Source organism: Ascidia mentula, chromosome 8 (assembly GCF_947561715.1).
Source record: "Ascidia mentula chromosome 8, kaAscMent1.1, whole genome shotgun sequence".
NCBI lineage: Eukaryota > Metazoa > Chordata > Ascidiacea > Phlebobranchia > Ascidiidae > Ascidia > Ascidia mentula.
The window spans coordinates 18,096,843-18,116,524 of record NC_138573.1 but is presented as its reverse complement, the minus strand read 5'-3'; the positions used below and the strand labels follow the sequence as shown (position 1 = coordinate 18,116,524).

General features: G+C 38.5%; 1 pseudogene; it reads left to right on the top strand.

The window, feature by feature from the left end:
• Window positions 1–14,776: 14,776 nt before the first annotated feature.
• LOC145912164 (uncharacterized) lies at window positions 14,777–15,335 on the top strand (annotated as a pseudogene).
• The last annotated feature ends 4,347 nt before the right edge of the window (window positions 15,336–19,682 follow it).

Genomic DNA, 19,682 nt, shown 5'->3' with positions numbered 1-19,682 from the left:
TGTCAGGTTTTACTGCTCAGTAATGTAATTTATTAAAGAAAAGCGTGTTGGTATGAAGGCGAAAAACTTTTCAAATGAAACCAAGGCTTGGCCAAAGATTTACATTAAACCTAGAAAGATCCCTAGTAAACAATAAGCACGTGACATGTTTCATTGCCAACCAGGAAACAAGAGGTAGTTCAGTAGTTTTCAGGCACAACTGTAAATAGATGTTGTAATTACGTGGCAACTGTTTCTGAACGAGCTTGGCTCTGTCTATAAATAGCTTGCAGTAGATTGGAAGCAAAAGATTTTTTTGCCTCAACCAAGTTGTTTGCAAGCAATTGTAGTTAGTTGTGAGCTGTTGAATGTGGTATTGTGAATAATAGAATTGGCAAAGCATTGGAAAAAGAAAATCAGATGAAAACATCTTACGGCGCTTCACAACAGGTTTAACGCTAGGTTTAATGCGGACAACTTGGTTAAAACTTAAAAATGAAGACGGTGTGTACAGTTGGGAATGTAACTTATCAAGTTTACAACGAACACAAATCACAGAAGGACGCAAATGATTATTGCAAAGGTAATAAATTGGATGGACTCGCAAAGGCTAACTCTCAACAAACACTTGATGAACTAAACAATTGTTTCCCCGGAGGTGGAGAATATTGGGTGTCGTCAGTGACAAGAGAGACGCTACGCAATGAGTGTTACAATACGCAGGGAAACGAGAGAAAAAGACATCCTTGCACGGACAGGAAAGCCTTCATCTGCCAAAAGATTTCAGAAACGCCGACAGCAAAAACTACCACAAAACGTGTGACAACTACAAAAGAACAGCCAACCGTCACATCTTCAACACATCGATCAGTATTAACATCAGGGATTGTTAAATCTCAAGAAACCAGTTCGACCTTCCCACCAGCGAATACATTCACGTCAAATTCTGACCAAACATCGACCTTGATTGTGAAACCTCAAGAAACCAGTTCGACCTTCCCACCAACGAAAATATTCACGCCAAATTCTGACCAAACATCGACTCTGATTTGGAAATCACAAGAAACGGAAACAAACGTCGGTGCAGTAGTTGGTGGAATTGTTGGTATTTTTCTTCTGTCAACATTGGTATTAATGTTGTTTCTGTGTCGAAAACGTAGTTGGAGAATTAAGAAACGTTCAACTGACAAACCATCAGTTTCCACTGTACCACGTGTAGTGGAGGATCATGGATATTATAAGTAAGTCGCTGATGTCCTACAAGTTTTGTTGCCAGTGAGGTTTGTAATAACGACGTTCTTTTTCCAGCCAATATAAATCGGTCTTTCATTATTTAACGAAAATATTAATAATTCCACTAACATATTTTCGTTCAAAACTCAGTAGTAAGTTGGAATAATACAAAGTAACCACTATATATTTTTAGCGTCCAATCATATGAAAAGATGAACAACCAATATGAAACGATCCATCCCGTTTACTATGACGTAAACAACACGTCACTGAATCCACGCCCCGACCACATCTACGTCAATGACGTCATACTTGCACGTGACGGCAAAGGAAATGGGGATTCACCCAACAAACAACCCTATATGTGTATGCGACCGATAAGAAACAAATCACAAGAATATATTTGTTCAAACAAACCATGGTTTAATAAGTGATGAAGATTTGTGTAACAATGGATAACTGTGGTCCATACAGACCTTAACTTAGGATAAACTTGTGGGGCTGTGATCTGTTTTAGAATGTTTTTTTAATAATTTTGTAAATATTTAACGGTTGTTGTGGTTCGATTGTTCATCAAACCTTTAACCCCGTTTTCGCAGTTTCATTGAAAATATATTTTATCATACATAAACGCAGACATAATTTTATTTACCAATTAAATCTGTTTGTCGGTTAAACGAACTGTTTGTGTGTCGTAAGAGTTCTTGTTGTAATACATTGAATGGTATTGAAAAAATTGCTCAAACCAATTATTAAAACCACTTTCGATGCCACAATTCACAGTTTGTCATGCAAGTTAATATACTTCGTGTAAACTTCCCACGAATCAAATAAAATAATCAGTATTGAGATAAACATTGTCTGTACTTGTTAATTGGTTAGGGGGAGGCATGGGAAAGAATGAAACAACGGTAAGCAACCAAAAATGAGGCAAAATTGATCAAGTTAGAAAATAGATCGCACCAAAGCACATACAGTGACAAACACATATTTCAAGTATAGAATACGTTTTATTGTGTAATTGGTGATCAACTTGGTGCCTGCGTCAAAGCGCTTCCAAAAAATATACAAAAAAATAACTAAATAGGCCAGGAAATATTGTCAATTGCAGAAGAACATTTCAGCCTAGTTATAAGAAACACATGAATCACAGCGGAAGCGGAATGTTTAGAAAATTTAAAACTGGCCCACCACTGCTCTGACGTCATCGAACAGGGTGCCCCAGGTTAAATACATTGAGAACCACTGCATCAAAGCTTTACGTGTGGGAATTGAACGCAACATAATGCATCTTCAAATAAAGTCAGGACCCAGCCAAAGATTAATATTAAACCTGAGATCACGAATGATTTTGATCCAATTGTTTCATTTTCACTGACGAAAGAGAAGTCCCTTTGCATACACCAAAGCACATGACATGTTTCCTTGCCAACCAGGAAACAAGAGGTGGTTCAGTAGTTTTCAGCACAACTGTAAATAGATGTTGTAATTACGTGGCAACTGTTTCTGAACGTGCTGGATCTGTTTATAAATAGTTTCGCAATAGCTTGGAAGCAAAAGATTTTTGCCGCAACCAATTTGTTAGCGAACAATTCCAGTTAGTTGTGAGCTGTTGAATGTGGTATTGTGACTGGTTGGTTTAGCAATGCAATACGAAAAAATAAAAATGTACTAAGGGCGCTTCACAAATTAATGAAGTGTTCAACTTGGTTACAAATTAAAAATGAAGACGACGTGTACAGTTGGGAATGTAACTTATCGAGTTTACAACGAACACAAATCACAAAAGGACGCAAATGATGATTGCAAAAGTTTTGGATTTGATGGACTCGCAAAAGCTAACTCTCAACAAACACGTGACGAACTTAACAACTGCTTTGGTGGTAGTGAAGAGTATTGGGTGTCGTCAGTGACAAGAGAGACGAAATTAAATAAGTGCTACTTTTGGCGATCAAACAAGAGACCAGAACATTCTTGCGCGAACAGGAAACCCTTTATCTGTCAAAAGATAATTCCAAAAACATCAACAATAAAAACTATCACAAAACGTGTGAATACTACAGAAAAGCAGCCAAACGTAACATCGTCAACAGACCGATTGGTATTTACATCAGGGATTGTGAAACCTAAACAAACTAGTTTGAAATCACAAGAAACGGAAACTAACGTCGGTGCAGTAGTTGGTGGAATTGTTGGTTTTCTTCTTCTGTCAACATTGGTATTAATGTTGTTTCTGTGTCGGAAACGTGGTTGGAGAATTAAGAAACGTTCAACTGACAAACCATCAGTTTCCACTGTACCACGCGTTGTGGAGGATCATGGATATTATAAGTAAGTCGCTGGTGTCCTAAAAGTTTTGTTGCCAGTGAGGTTTGTAATAACGATGCTCTTTTTCCAGCCAATATAAATCGGTCTTTCATTATTTAACGAAAATATTGATAATTCCACTAACATATTTTCGTTCAAAACTCAGTAGTAAGTTGGAATAATACAAAGTAACCACTATTTATTTTTAGCGTCCAATCATATGAAAAGATGAACAACCAATATGAAACGATCCATCCCGTTTACTATGACGTTAACAACACGTCACTGAATCCACGCCCCGACCACATCTACGTCAATGACGTCATACTTGCACGTGACGCCAAAGGAAATGGGGATTCACCCAACGAACAACCCTATATGTCTATGCGACCGATAAGAAACAAATCACAAGAATATATTTGTTCAAACAAACCATGGTTTAATAAGTGATGAAGATTTGTGTAACAAAGGATAACTGTGGTCCATACAGACTGTCGCCTAGATTAAACTTATGGGACTGTGCTATTTTTTTTTGTATGCTGTTTTTTATAATTTTGTTAATATTCAACGGTTGTTGTGGTTCGATTGTTCATCAAACCTTTAACCCCATTCTCGCAGTTTCATTGAAAATATATTTTATCGCACATAAACACGGACATAATTTTTTTTACCCATTAAATCTGTTTGTCGGTTAAACGAACTGTTTGTGTGTCGTAAGAGTTCTTGTTGTAATACATTGAAAGGTATTGAATAATTTGCTCAAACCAATTATTAAAACCACTTTCGATGCCACAATTCACATTGTGTAATTCAGTTTGCCATGCAAGTTAATATACTTCGTGTAAACTTCCCACGAATCAAATAAAATAATCAGTATTGAGATAAACATTGTCTGCACTTGTTAATTGGTTGAGGGCAGTCATGGGAAAAAATGAAACAACGGAAAGGAACCAAAAACTAAGGCAAAATTGATCAAGGTATGAAAATAGATCGCACCAAAGCACATACAGTGACAAACACATATTTCAAGTATAGAATACTTTTTATTGTGTAATTGGTGATCAACATGGTGCCTGCGTCAAAGCGCTTCCAAAAAATATGCAAAAAATAACTAAATATAGGCCAGGAAATATTGTCAATTGCAGAAGAACATTTCAGCCTAGTTATAAGAAACACATCAATCACAGCGGAAGCGGAATGTTTAGAAAATTTAAAACTGGCCCACCATTGCTCTGACGTCATCGAACAGGGTGCCCCAGGTTAAATACATTGAGAACCACTGCATCAAAGCTTTACGTGTGGATATTAAACGCAACATAATGCATCTTCAAATAAAGTCAGGACCTAGCCAAAGATTAATATTAAACCCGAGATCACGAATAATTTTTATCCAATTGTTTCCAATTTACTGACGGAAGGGAAGTCCCCAGTAAACACCAAAGCACGTGCCATGTTTCCTTGCCAACCAGGAAACTAGAGAGGTGTTTGAGTTGCTTTCAGGAACAACTGTAAATAGATGTTGAAATTACGTGGCAACTGTTTCTGAACGTGCTGGGCTCTGATTATAAATAGTTGCGCAATAGTTTGGAAGCAAAAGATTTTTGCCGCAACCAATTTGTTAGCGAACAATTCCAGTTAGTTGTGAGCTGTTGAATGTGGTATTGTGACTGTTGGTTTAGCAATGCAATACGAAAAAATAAAAATGTACTAAGGGCGCTTCACAAATTAATGTTGTTAACTTGATTATAAATCAAAAATGACGACGACGTGTATAGTTGGGAATGTAACTTATCGAGTTTATAAAGAACACAAACCACAGAAGGACGCAAATGATCATTGCAAAGGTTTTAGATTTAATGGACTCGCAAAAGCTAACTCTCAACAAACACTTGATGAAATAAACAACTGCTTTGGTGGTAGTGGAGAGTATTGGGTGTCGTCAGTGACAAGAGAGACGAAATTAAAAAAGTGCTACTTTTGGCGATCAAACGAGAGACAAGAACATTCTTGCACTAACAGCAAACCTTTCATCTGCCAAAAGATAATTCCAAAAACATCAACAATAAAAACTATCACAAAACGTGTGAATACTACAGAAAAGCAGCCAAACGTAACATCGTCAACAGACCGATCGGTATTTACATCAGGGATTATGAAACCCCAACAAACCAGTTTGAAATCACAAGAAACGGAAACAAACGTCGGTGCAGTAGTTGGTGGAATTGTGGGTATTTTTCTTCTGTCAACATTGGTATTAATGTTGTTTCTGTGTCGGAAACGTGGTTGGAAAATTTCAGAAACGTTCAACTGACAAACCATCAGTTTCCACTGTACCACGTGTAGTGGATGATCATGGATATTATAAGTAAGTCGCTGATGTCCTAAAAGTTTTGTTGCCAGTGAGGTTTGTAATAACGACGTTCTTTTTCAGCCAATATAAATCGGTCTTTCATTATTTAACAAAAATCTTTATAATTCCACTAACATATTTTCGTTCAAAATTCAGTGCTAAGTTGGAATAATTAAAAGTAACCAATATATACTTTTAGCGTCCAATCATATGAAGAGATGAACAACCAATATGAAACGATCCATCCCGTTTATTATGACGTTAACAACACGTCACTGAATCCACGCCCCGACAACATCTACGTCAATGACGTCATACTTGCACGTGACGGCAAAGGAAATGGGGATTCACCCAACGAACAACCCTATATATGTATGCGACCGATAAGAAACAAATCACAAGAATATATTTGTTCAAACAAACCATGGTTTAATAAGTGATGAAGATTTGTGTAACAAAGGATAACTGTGGTCCGTACAGACTGTCGCCTAGATAAAACTTATGGGACTGTGCTATTTTGTTTTGCATGCTGTTTTTTATAATTTTGTAAATATTCAATGGTTGTTGTCATCAAACCTTTAATCTCATTTTCACAGTTACATTGAAAATATATTTTATCACGCATCAACACAGACATAATTTTATTTACCCATTAAATCTGTTTGTCGGTTAAACGAACTGTTTGTGTGTTGTAACAGTTCTTGATGTTAATGTACACAACGCATTACATTGAAAAGTATTGAACAACTTTCACATGCTAATTATTGAAACCACTTTCGATGCTACCGTCACGGAAATATTTCCTACTTCGTTCCTCACCCTGCATGCAGTAACGGCTCACCTCTAAAACCAAAGTCTCTCACGCTGGTTCGCTAAATGAGATTATCTTTAAATAAACGGACTAAAACGATGCAATAACGCGCATACACTCAGTGAAAACCAATACAACCATAGATACACTTCTCGTTCGGCGATCACCACCCATACAGCACAACGCCCATCTCCAAACTAACCGGGTCGTACCGAAAGCACCGCTTTGCTCCGGCCAATCAACCAATCTACGTATACACGAAAATCAATTGGGCGTTACGGGACGACGTGGCAAACATAGAAAAACGACAATTTGTGAAAATAACGTGCGAGAAAAGATAGAAATATAAACAAAAGTGCGATGGGATGTGCGTATATAAGTAACAAGAGTGATTTCGCGGAAACGAGACAGCCCTTTTACGGGACGGCGTAAACCTCTCATCTTCCACTTGGAACCGCGAGGTTGGCGATCAACCTGAAAGCTCCCACTCAATAAGTTGTCCCGTGTTACAGGGAGTTGCAATGCTTTAGCGCCCGCTGGCGAAGGCATTCTTTTCGAACTTTTTCCTTGACCTTTTCTTCGCGAGCCTGTCACAACTTTCTCGCCTTCTTCTTCTTCAGTCACAATGCCCATGCAACCGACGGCAAGTACGGGAACCACAACCTGTACCTGTGCGCCTCGGACGTTGGCTCGACATAGTTACCCCCACTATGTCCAACAGGGCCACCGCTGTACCAACAACGACTGGAATTTAACTGATAATCTGATTGGCGCAACGACAGGTTCTTCTGTTTCAGTTCAATAATTTCAACATGCATTGACGCAATTGAGGCTCTCAGTTCATTGGCATGTTTCGTCCAAAATATCTCAATGTGTTCCAGCCTGTCCAGCACCGCCTGCATCCCAGCATTTTTACACTGCACCGCGGTGACTTCCAAAGGGGATGGAATGGAAGAGTCAAGAACGACTTGGGCGGCTGCAGCGAAACTGCGTTTAAACTTGATTAACGCGGGAATGCTGTCGGCCAATCGACGGTCCCGCGCAGGCCAAGAAGGAGAGTAATATAAAGTACTTCGTTCTTTAGTAAAGCCACTGAAGCGCTGCTGTAAGCCAGATTTCCAAGTGTCTTCAGGTCGAAAACAAATTCGCGTGCCGTCTCTCCAGGCAATTGATGCACGCGTCGTGTAAGTGCTTCGCGTTGCTTATCAGAGCGTTGGGCACTGCTTTCATGTCGCAGGTCACATTTCCTTAGTTCTTTATATTCGACTGCATGGAGGTTGCCATCAACATCCTCTATAGACCATTTTATGTCATCATTGATGGATGCCAGGAACCACTGCCGTTTCACCTGGTCCGTCGCTTCAATACATTCGCAGTACGATTCAAAAGTATTAAAATATTCCACAAGGTCGTCGCCAGGCCTCAGCGGCGGTGGTTGCATTAAAAAGTTAAAACTCATTTTTTAAAAAAAGTTATAAAACGACACAATATCGGAGTTTTGCTAGCGAAACCAGCGGGTGTGGTGACAGGGTCCTGGCGTGCTCGCCAAGTTGTCACGGAATTATTTCCTACTTCGGCCCGGACCCTGCAGTAACGGCTCACCACTAAAGCCAAAGCCTCTCACACTGGTTCGCTAAATGGGCTTCTCTTAAATAAACGGGCTAAAACGATGCTGAGACGCGCATACACTCAGTAAAAAACAATACAACCATACATACACAGGTGAACAAGAAAGCATAAAGAAAGAATTAGTGCCTGCGTGTCGTGTGTCGTTGTCGCTACACTACAATTCACATTGTGTAATTCAGTTTGCCATGCAAGTTAATAGACTTTTGTATTAACTTCCCACGAATCAAATAAAATAATCGATATTGAGTAATGCATTGTCTGTTTTTGTTAATTGGTTAAGGGCAGTCATGGAAAAAGTAAAACAACGGAAAACAACCAAAAATGAGGCAAAATCGATCAATGCAGGTAAAAAGATCGCATCAAAGCACATGGAGTGACAAACACAAGTTTGAATTTTTGGATACGTTTTATTGTGTAATTGGTTTTATTAAAATACTGGTTCTCAACTTGGTTCCCGCGGCAAAGCGCTTCCAAAAAATAACTATGTAGGCCAGGAAATCTGCTCAATTGCAGAAGAACATTTCACCCCTTGGAATAAGAAAAACATGAATCACAGCGGAAGTGGAATGTTTCGGGAAACTAAAACTGACCATCAACTGCTCTGACGTCATCGAACAGGGTACCTCATGTCAAATATATTGGGAACCATTACATCAAAGCGTTACGTGTGGATATTGCACGCAAACTTAAATAAACTCAGAAGTCAGGGTCTGGTCAAAGATTTAAAATAAACTTGGCTCGATCACGAATGATATTGATCAAATTGTTTCCTCTTCACTGAAGGAAGAGAAGTACGCAGTAAACCCTAAATACGTGAGATGATTCATTGCCAACTAGGAAACAAGAGGCGGTTGAGTAGTTTTCAGACGAAACTGTACATAGATGCTTACGTGGCAACTGTTTCTGAACGTGCTTGGGTTGGTCTATAAATAACTTGCAGTAGATTTTTTCGCCTTCATCAAGTTGTTTGCAACAATTCCAGTGAGCTGTTGAATGTGGTGTTGTGACTGGTAGGGTTGGCAAAGCATTGCGAAAATAACGTTTGTTCAAAACATCGCAAAGGCGCTTTACAACAGGTTTAACGCTGGGTTTAATCCGGGCAACGCGGTTAAAAATTAAAAATGAAGACGGCGTGTACAGTTGGGAATGTAACTTATCAAGTTTACAACGAACACAAATCACAGAAGGACGCAAATGATTATTGCAAAGGTTTTGGATTGGATGGACTCGCAAAAGCTAACTCTCAACAAACACTTGATGAAATAAACAATTGTTTCCCCGGAGGTGGAGAATATTGGGTGTCGTCAGTGATAATAGAGACGCAACGCAATGAGTGTTACATTACGCAGGGAAACGAGAGAAAAATACATCCTTGCAAGGACAGGAAAGCCTTCATCTGCGAAAAGATTTCAGAAACGCCGACAGCAAAAACTATCACAAAACGTGTGACAACTACAAAAGAACAGCCAACCGTCACTTCGTCAACAGATCGATCAGTATTTACATCAGGGATTGTTAAATCTCAAGAAATCAGTTCGACCATCCCACCAACGAAAACCTTCACATCAAATTCTGACCAAACATCGACCTTGATTGTGAAACCTCAACAAACCAGTTCTACCTTCCCACCAGCGAATACATTCACGTCAAATTCTGACCAAACATCGACCTTGATTGTGAAACCTCAACAAACCAGTTCGACCTTCCCACCAACGAAAACCTTCACGCCAAATTCTGACCAAACATCGACTCTGATTTTGAAATCACAAGAAACGGAAACTAACGTCGGTGCAGTAGTTGGTGGAATTGTTGGTTTTCTTCTTCTGTCAACATTGGTATTAATGTTGTTTCTGTGTCGAAAACGTAGTTGGAGAATTAAGAAACGTTCAACTGACAAACCATCAGTTTCCACTGTACCACGCGTAGTGGAGGATCATGGATATTATAAGTAAGTCGCTGATGTCCTACAAGTTTTGTTGCCAGTGAGGTTTGTAATAACGATGCTCTTTTTCCAGCTACCATAAATCGGTCTTTCATTATTTAACGAATATATAATTCCACTAACATATTTTTGTTCAAAACTCAGTAGTACGTTGGAATAATACAAAGTAACCACTATTTATTTTTAGCGTCCAATCATATGAAGAGGCGAACAACCAATATGAAACGATCCATCCTATTCACTATGACGTTAACAACACGTCACTGAATCCACGCCCCGACCACATCTACGTCAATGACGTCATACTTGCACGTAACGGCAAAGGAAATGGGGATTCACCCAACGAACAACCCTATATGTGTATGCGACCGATAAGAAACAAATCAGAAGAATATATTTGTTCAAACAAACCATGGTTTAATAAGTGATGAAGATTTGTGTAACAATGGATAAATGTGATTCATACAGACTCTAACCTGAAGTAAACTTGTTGGGCTGTGATACTTTTTTGCATGTTTTTTTTATAATTTTGTAAATATTCAACGGTTGTTGTGGTTCGATTGTTCATCAAAACTTTAACTCCGTTCTCGCAGTTTCATAAAAATATATTTTATCATACATAAACATTGACATAATTTTATTTACACTTTAAATGTGTTTGTCGGTTAAACGAACTGTTTGTGTGTTGCAAGAGAGTTCTTGTTGTTGATCTACAATTCACATTGTGTAATTCAATTCGTCATGAAAGTTAATAGACTTCGTGTCAACTGCCACCGAATCAAATTAAACAAAGAATGTTGAGTAAAGCCTTGTATGTTGTTGTTAATTGGTTGAGGGAAGTCATGGAAAAAATGAAACAACGGTCACTGACCAAAAATGAGGCAAAATCGATCAATGCAGGTAAAAAGGTCGCATCAAAGCACATAGAGTGACAAACACAAGTTTGAATTTTTGGATACGTTTTATTGTGTAATTGGTTTCATTTAAGTACTGGTTCTCAACTTGGTTCCCGCGTCAAAGCGCTTCCAAAAAATAACTATTTAGGCCAGGAAATCTGCTCAATTGCAGAAAAACATTTCACCCCTGTAATAAGAAAAACATGTGGAATATTTCGGAAAACTAAAACTGGCCAACAACTGCTCTGACGTCATCGAACAGGGTACCTCATGTCAAATATATTGGGAACCATTACATCAAAGCGTTATGTGTGGATATTGCACGCAAATTTAAATAAACTCAGAAGTCAGGGTCTGGTCAAAGATTTAAATTAAACCTGAGGAGATCGCGAATGATTTTGATCAAATTGTTTCATCTTCACTGAAGGAAGAGAAGTACGCAGTAAACCCTAAACACGTGAGATGATTCATTGCCAACCAGGAAACAAGAGGCGGTTGAGTAGTTTTCAGACAAAACTGTACATAGATGCTTACGAGGCAACTGTTTCTGAACGTGCTTGGGTTGGTCTATAAATAAATTGCAGTAGATTTTTTCGCCTTCATCAAGTTGTATGCAAACAATTCCAGTGAGCTGTTGAATGTGGTGTTGTGACTGGTAGGGTTGGCAAAGCATTGCGAAAATAACATTTGTTGAAAACACCGCAAAGGCGCTTTTCAACAGGTTTAACGCTAGGTTTAATGCGGACAACTTGGTTAAAACTAAAAAATGAAGACGGCGTGTACTGTTGGGAATGTAACTTATCAAGTTTACAACGAACACAAATCACAAAAGGACGCAAATGATTATTGCAAAGGTATTGGATTGGATGGACTCGCAAAAGCTAACTCTCAACAAACACTTGATGAACTAAACAAATGTTTCCCCGGAGGTGGAGAATATTGGGTGTCGTCAGTGACAGAAGAGACGCAACGTAATGAATGTTACATTACGCAGGAAAACGAGAGAAAAATACATCCTTGCACGGAAAAGAAAGCCTTCATCTGCCAAAAGATTTCAGAAACGCCGACAGCAAAAACTACCACAAAACGTGTGACAACTACAAAAGAACAGCCAACCGTCACTTCGTCATCAGATCGATCAGTATTTACATCAGGGATTGTTAAATCTCAAGAAACCAGTTCGACCTTCCCACCAACGAAAACCTTCACGTCAAATTCTGACCAAACATCGACCTTGATTGTGAAACCTCAACAAACCAGTTCTACCTTCCCACCAACGAAACCCTTCATCTCAAATTCTGACCAAACATCGACCTTGATTGTGAAACCTCAACAAACCAGTTCTACCTTCCCACCAACGAAAACCTTCACGTCAAATTCTGACCAAACATCGACCTTGATTGTGAAACCTCAAGAAACCAATTCTACCTTCCCACCAACGAAACCCTTCATGTCAAATTCTGACGAAACATCGACCCTGATTGTGAAATCACAAGAAACGGAAACTAACGTCGGTGCAGTAGTTGGTGGAATAGTTGGTTTTCTTCTTCTGTTATCATTACTATTACTTCTGCTGTTTCTGCGTCGAAAACGTGATTGTAGAATTCGGAAACGTATCAGGGACAAACCACCAGTTTCCACTGTATCACGAGTAGTGGAAGATCATGGATATTGCCAGTAAGGTTATTTTATGTTACTTTGATAAATCATAACCACTTGCTTAGATGCTCGTTTTTACCCCGTGTACGCTATATGTCATAAGTAGCATAGGGCCATTTTGTCTACACCAAATGTTGCAACCAAAATTCTAAATATTGATCAACAAATAACTTCACATTACCATACAGATAATTGTTTTTACAGATAAAAGTGCAAATGCATTCATAGTAATTACTTTTACCACCAGGTTCAGTTAATATACCAAGGTTGACCAACTCAATTTCAATCAAAAAATAAGTGTGCTTTTTTATATATCAGACAGTCTGTCACTTGTCATGGCTTTGAATTTTTTTCATGGAAGTTTAAAAATATCTTTATTTCATTGTGTAGTGTTCAAGCCATTGACGAGGCGAACAATCAGCATCTATCAATCGAACCCATGTACGACATGGCAAACAGCACGACAGTTCCTCTTCCCGATCACGACTATACCAATGACGTCACACTTCCTTGTTCGAGCAACGAAACAGTGGATTTACCCAACTTGTCACAATCAGAACCACCCTCAACAATGGGAGTTGATGTTTACGCTTCGATTAACAAAAAGAAGGCTAACGTCATCACGGATGTTTATGCGACAGTTCAGAAAAACAAATAACGTCATGTTATCACAAACAAATTGAAATCAATGTAAAATTGCCGATTTACTTTGCTGAGTAAAGACATAAGGTTGTGTATTACCGTAGGCTGGTGCAACTTTAAACAGTGCAACTGGTGATCTTGATATTGCTGTAAATATTCACTTCATCTTTAAATGACTTTTTACAGTTTATACGTCACACTGTATTACTTTAATTACCATGGTAACATTCGTAAAAACAATAAAAGTTTCTCTGCCAAGTTGTACGTTGATAAATCGGCATAAACGAAGACCCAGCTAGAACTTCACTCATGAAGATACAAAAGTAAACAACGACTTGCTGATAAACGTTGGAACACAGTTAAATATGTTTGAGGTTTCAGCAAGGATTGTGACTTCAAACACACGAATCTAATTATGCGATAATGGTTCAACGACTGTTATCACCAGTAAAAGTGTAGGTGTGTGTTTAGTTGAGCACGTTTGTAGTTTAAATATTTGGACAGATATAAGGAGTCCCACTCTTGTGTTTTCCAATATTATTTATCACCCACTGTGTTGTTAAACAAACGTTTCGCAATCATGATATTTACCCATAATTTTTGTTAATTCTTGTCGAAATTCATTGTGAAAAATACCTGATTTGAACCAAAGCAGACAAGGGGTTGATAGTTTGGTAAGCCATGCTGTGTTGTATTAAACTTTCGTTTCAACAATAGATGACATGTGACACATGGTTTAGTCAACCAGAAGAAGCAGTTTTAAACTACAGTTACACGAACTTTTGCAATAAAGTACAGAGTGAAAGTGATAGAAGGGGATTTACTTTAGTGTTTGGGTCATGACACGACATCCGGTTCCAGCAAGTACGAATTAAGGTCATGATAAGGGTGTAAATAATGACGTCGTACAAATTCAAAGCAATATATCAGTAATCTTGAATGACTGCAGAGGAGAGGTAGAAACTTCAATAAAAACTTTACTGCTTTTCATCAATATGGAAAAAAAAAGCTAAAACAATATTGGATAAATATTTTCGCGCCTGAGTCACCGCATGACCCAAGAGACTCGAATTTATTAACTTAAAACCCTTGCAACTGTACACAAAAACTAGAATGTGCGTTAAACGCAATGTGTTAAACTATAATGTCCAAATGGTGCAACTCCCCTTTTAGAAATAATACACAATGCTATGCACCAGTGATTTTACTTATTTTTTCCAAGTGTGCTTGTCCTGACCTAGTGGTTAGTTGCTACTGTTTGTGGAACTGTTAGGAGCTATGGTATTACGTTTAAAACACATTTAACTAACTTTGCATGGTAGCAGAGGATGGTTCCTCTAGTTCAATTACACTTCGTCAAAGTTATAAGGTTAGGTAATGGCGTCTTCAAAGCAATCTCCCCAAAGTATCGGGAAGGTAACTGTTACACGGTTACACTGAATGGAAGAAACAAATTTTTATGTGGCAGTTGGTATCTGATGTAAAGAAGTCTGATCAAGCAATGACTATCAATATCTATGCCCTTGAGGGGCATGCCAAGGCTCAGAGGGCCATTTCAAGTTTAACTATTCAAGAACTTCACGGTGATGGTTGTATGGACATTCTTCTTGCTAAATTGGATCAGGATTTCAAAGCAGAAAATGTTGATGAAGCGTACACTGCTTATGTTAAATTCAATACCTTTTTTAAGGTCGTCTTCGTCTGTAAATGATTACATGTTTGAATTCGAACATTTGTACGACAAACTATGTAATCATGAAACTGTCTGATGCAATTTCGGCCTTGAAGTTAATGGATGGTGCCAACCTTGGTCAAAGTGAACGACAACTGGAACTTACCAAAGGTGCTGAGTTAAATGTTTAAACCATGAAATCATCTTTGAAATGAGTAAAGAGTTGTGAAGTTGTGACCCCGTAACAACTACAGAAGTAAAGGAAGAAATTTTTGAAAATCAATTAAGATGGGGACCTCGTCAAGAATCTTTATTAGTGAGCAAAGATATTGCGAAACTTAACCCTACGAACAAGTTTGGAAAAACAAGCAGATGAGTAATATGATTTTCCAAAATGAACTGGGCTGCCAAGTGCCCTCACAGAGAGCAGAACACGTTATCCAGGAGTATTGTGCGTGGCTTCAGTGACAAGAGAGACGAAATTAAATAAGTACTACATGTGGATAGAAAAAAATACTCTTGCACTGACAGGAAATCCTTCATCTGCCAAAAGGTTATTTAAAAATAATCATCGACATCACGACCGGAACATATTCGCCTGTACCGGAGTGTTAGTGAGTGTACGATGGATCGATACACAAGTTTCGGAAGGGCGCTTGAAGGATGTAGGTATTTGCCACCGTCTGTCGACTTCCGGTATATGGAGATAAGTTCACCGTCATTCAGCGAGACCGTTACGTCTAAGAAATGCACAGATGTTATCGATTGTTCCATGGTGAACTCTATGATATGATCAAACAGTTTTACAAGTTCTTTCCTGTTTTTATCTATGGGATTGTAAGGTCTTGAGAACAATGTTAACCTCCACGAGGACTACAACCCAGGGGAACTTTGGGACATACCCATGTGGATGCGCGAGATGCGCATTGTGCAACCTGATAAACCAGGCTAATCACCTCATTACAAAGCATGGGCAACATTTTACATCACAGGGAACATTTTCCTGCAGGTCGACCAACGTGATTTACGCCTTAACGTGTGCGCGCTGTCCACTAGCTTTGTACATGGGTGAAAACGGACAAACACTAAGACAAAGGACACAAGAATGATATTCGGCACAACAACACCGAGAAACCGGTAGGAGCTCATTTCAACGATCCTGACCACAGTGTGGAAGACATAAGGGTCATGGTGCTGCAGAAGGCTAAGAGAAGAACATGACCAGCCATAAATACGGCGGAACAACGTCACATTAAACGGTTTGACTCTTAACCACGGTCTTAATAGAGACTGGGGCTTTATGAGTCAGTACACGCACTAAGATGCCACGGGCACTAAGTGACCAACTGTGTTCACCTCGTGCGTTTTTTTCTTTCTTGTTTTTTACCGCCGTTACCGCATTTTATTTGTCACGCTATTTGCTGCATCTGATGAAGCGAGATAACAAGCTCGCGGAAGCTCGTGCAAATAATGTTGTTAACAGTCAGTCTCTTATCAAAACAGTGCACCAGCAAGTACTATAGGTATGGACCAGAGACTGACAGGGCGCATTGAAGAAATTGAATCAATTAAAAACAAAAGCCAGGGCCTGGCCAAAGATTTAAATTAAACCTGGAGAGATCACGAATGATTTTTATTAAATTGTTTCCAATTCACTGACGGAAGAGAAGTCCCCAGTAAACAACGAAGCACGTGACACATTTCCTTGCCAACCAGGAAACAAGAGGTGGTTGAGTAGTTTTCAGGCATAACTGTAAAAAGATGTTGAAATTACGTGCCAACTGTTTCTGAACGTGCTTGGCTCTGCCTATAAATAACTTGCAGTAGTTTGGAAGCAAAATATTTTTTGCCTCAACCAAGTTGTTTGCGAAAAATTCTGGTTAGTAGTGAGCTGTTGATTGTGGTGTTGTGACTGGTAGAATTGGCAAAGCATTGCGAAAATAACATCACATGAAAATTATTTGAAGGTGCTTTAAAATAGGTTTAATGCGGACAACTTGGTTACAAATTAAAAATGAAGACGACATGTACAGTTGGGAATGTAACTTATCAAGTTTACAACGAACACAGATCACAGAAGGACGCAAATGATTATTGCAAAGGTTTTAAATTGGATGGACTCGCAAAAGCTAACTCTCAACAAACACGTGGCCAATTAAACAAATGTTTCGGCGGAGGTGGAGAGTATTGGGTGTCGTCAGTGACAGAAGAAACGAAATTAAATAAGTGCTACTTTTGGCGATCAAACGCGAGAAATGAACATTCTTGCATGGACAGGAAAGCCTTTATCTGTCAAAAGATAATTTCACAAACATCAACAATAAAAACTATCACAAAACGTGTGAATACTACGGAAAGACAACACACCCCAACACCGTCAACAGATCAATCAGTATTTACATCAGGGATTGTGAAATCTCAACAAACCAGTTCGACCTTCCTTCCAACGACAACCATTACGTCAAATTCTGACCAAACATCGACCTTGATTGTGAAATCACAAGAAACGGAAACTAACGTCGGTGCAGTAGTTGGTGGAGTTGTTGGTTTTCTTCTTCTGTTAACATTACTATTACTTCTACTGTTTCTGCGTCGAAAACGTGGTTGGAGAATTAAGAAACGTTCAACTGACAAACCACCAGTTTCCACGGTACCACGAGTAGTGGAAGATCATGGATATTATAAGTAAGTGTAAGGATATTTTATGTTATTCCGACATAACATAACAACTTGCATAAGTACTCGTTTTTACCCCAATCTTTTCGAAAAAAATGTTTTTATACCATTTTGTCTACACCAAATGTTGCAAACAAAATTCTACATATCGTTTAACAAACAACTTCACATAACCATACAGATAATTGTTTTTACAGATAAAATTGTGAGTGCATTCATCTTTCAGACATTTTAACATTAAAGTTTAAAAATATCTTTATTTTATTGTGCAGTATTCAAGCCATTGACGAAGCGAACAATCAACATCTATCAATCGACCCCATCTACTACGAGGCAAACAGCACGACAGTCATTCCTCTTCCCGATCACGACTACTCCAATGACGTCTCACTTCCTTGTTCGAGCAACGATACAGTGGATTTACCCAACTTGTCACAATCGGAACCACCCTTAACAATGGGAGTTGATGTTTACGCTTCGATTAACAAAAACGAGGCTAACGTCATTACGGATGTTTATGCGACAGTTCAGAAAAACAAATAACGTCATGTTATCATAAACAAATTGAAATTAATGTAAAATTACTGTGCAAGGGGTTGTGTAACAGTTGGCTGGTGCAACTTTAAACAGTGCAACTGGTTTATCTTTATCTTGCTGTAAATATTTACTTTATCTTTAAATGACTTTTTACAGTTTATACGTCACACTGTATTACTTTAATTACCATACTGACATTTGCAAAAGCATCGAAAGTTTCTTTACCAATTTGTACGTTGATAAATTGGCATAAACGAAAGCCCAACTAGAATTTCGCTTATGAAGATGCAAAAGTAAACAACGACTTGCTGATAAACTTTGGAACACAGTTAAATATGTTTGAGGTTTCAGCAAGAATTATTACTTCAAACAAACGAATCGAATTATGTGATGATGGTTCAACGACTGTTATCACCAGTAAAAGTGTAGGTTGTTGTGCACATTTGGAGTTTAAATAATAATAGGTCCCACTGGTGTGTTTTTCAATATTATTACGACCGTACTATGTTGTTAAACAAACGTTTCGCAATCATGATATTTATCCATAATTTTTGTTGATTCTTATCAAAATTTATTGGGATAAATAAACTGATTTGAACCAACGGCAGACACGGAGTTAATAGGTTGGTTTTAAAGTCATGATGCGATGCATGAAACTTTCGTTTTAGAAATAGATGCCATATGACACATGGTTTTGTCAACCACAAAAAGCAGTTTTAAACAACAGTTACATGAACTTTTGCCATAAAGCACAGAGTGAAAGTGATAGATGGGGATTTACTTTGGTGTTTGGTCATAGCACGACATCCGGTTCCAGCAAGTACGAATTAAGTAATGACAAGGGTGTAAATAATGACGTCGTACAAATTCAAAGCAATGAATCACTAAGCTTGAATGAAAGTAGCAGAGAGATGAAAAATAAATTAAATACAAAGTTGAATGGTTTTCATTGAGGTTGAAAAAATCAAACAAGATTGGATAAAACCTGTTTACGCGGGAGTCACCGCACGACCCAAGAGATTTGGCCAAAAGCGAAACTTCGATGCAAAACGTTCCAAGGTTGAGTAAATGCACGAACATACAAGGAAGTCGTGAGTCTTGACGAACCGATTCCTGAAAAACGGTTTAAGGAAAACACAATCGAACAAAATATTCTAAATTTAGAAACCACTCGGGTTGAAACAAACACTGTTCTGAAAATGGGAAAGGATTGCAAGTATGGTGATAAAAAGTACGTCATTTACAAGCTGGGAAAGACGTACAACGAAGCGAAGGAGTTCTGCAATAACAACGGCTTCGATGAACTTGCGTCGGCTTACTTCGAATCGACAAGAATTAAATTGACGGAG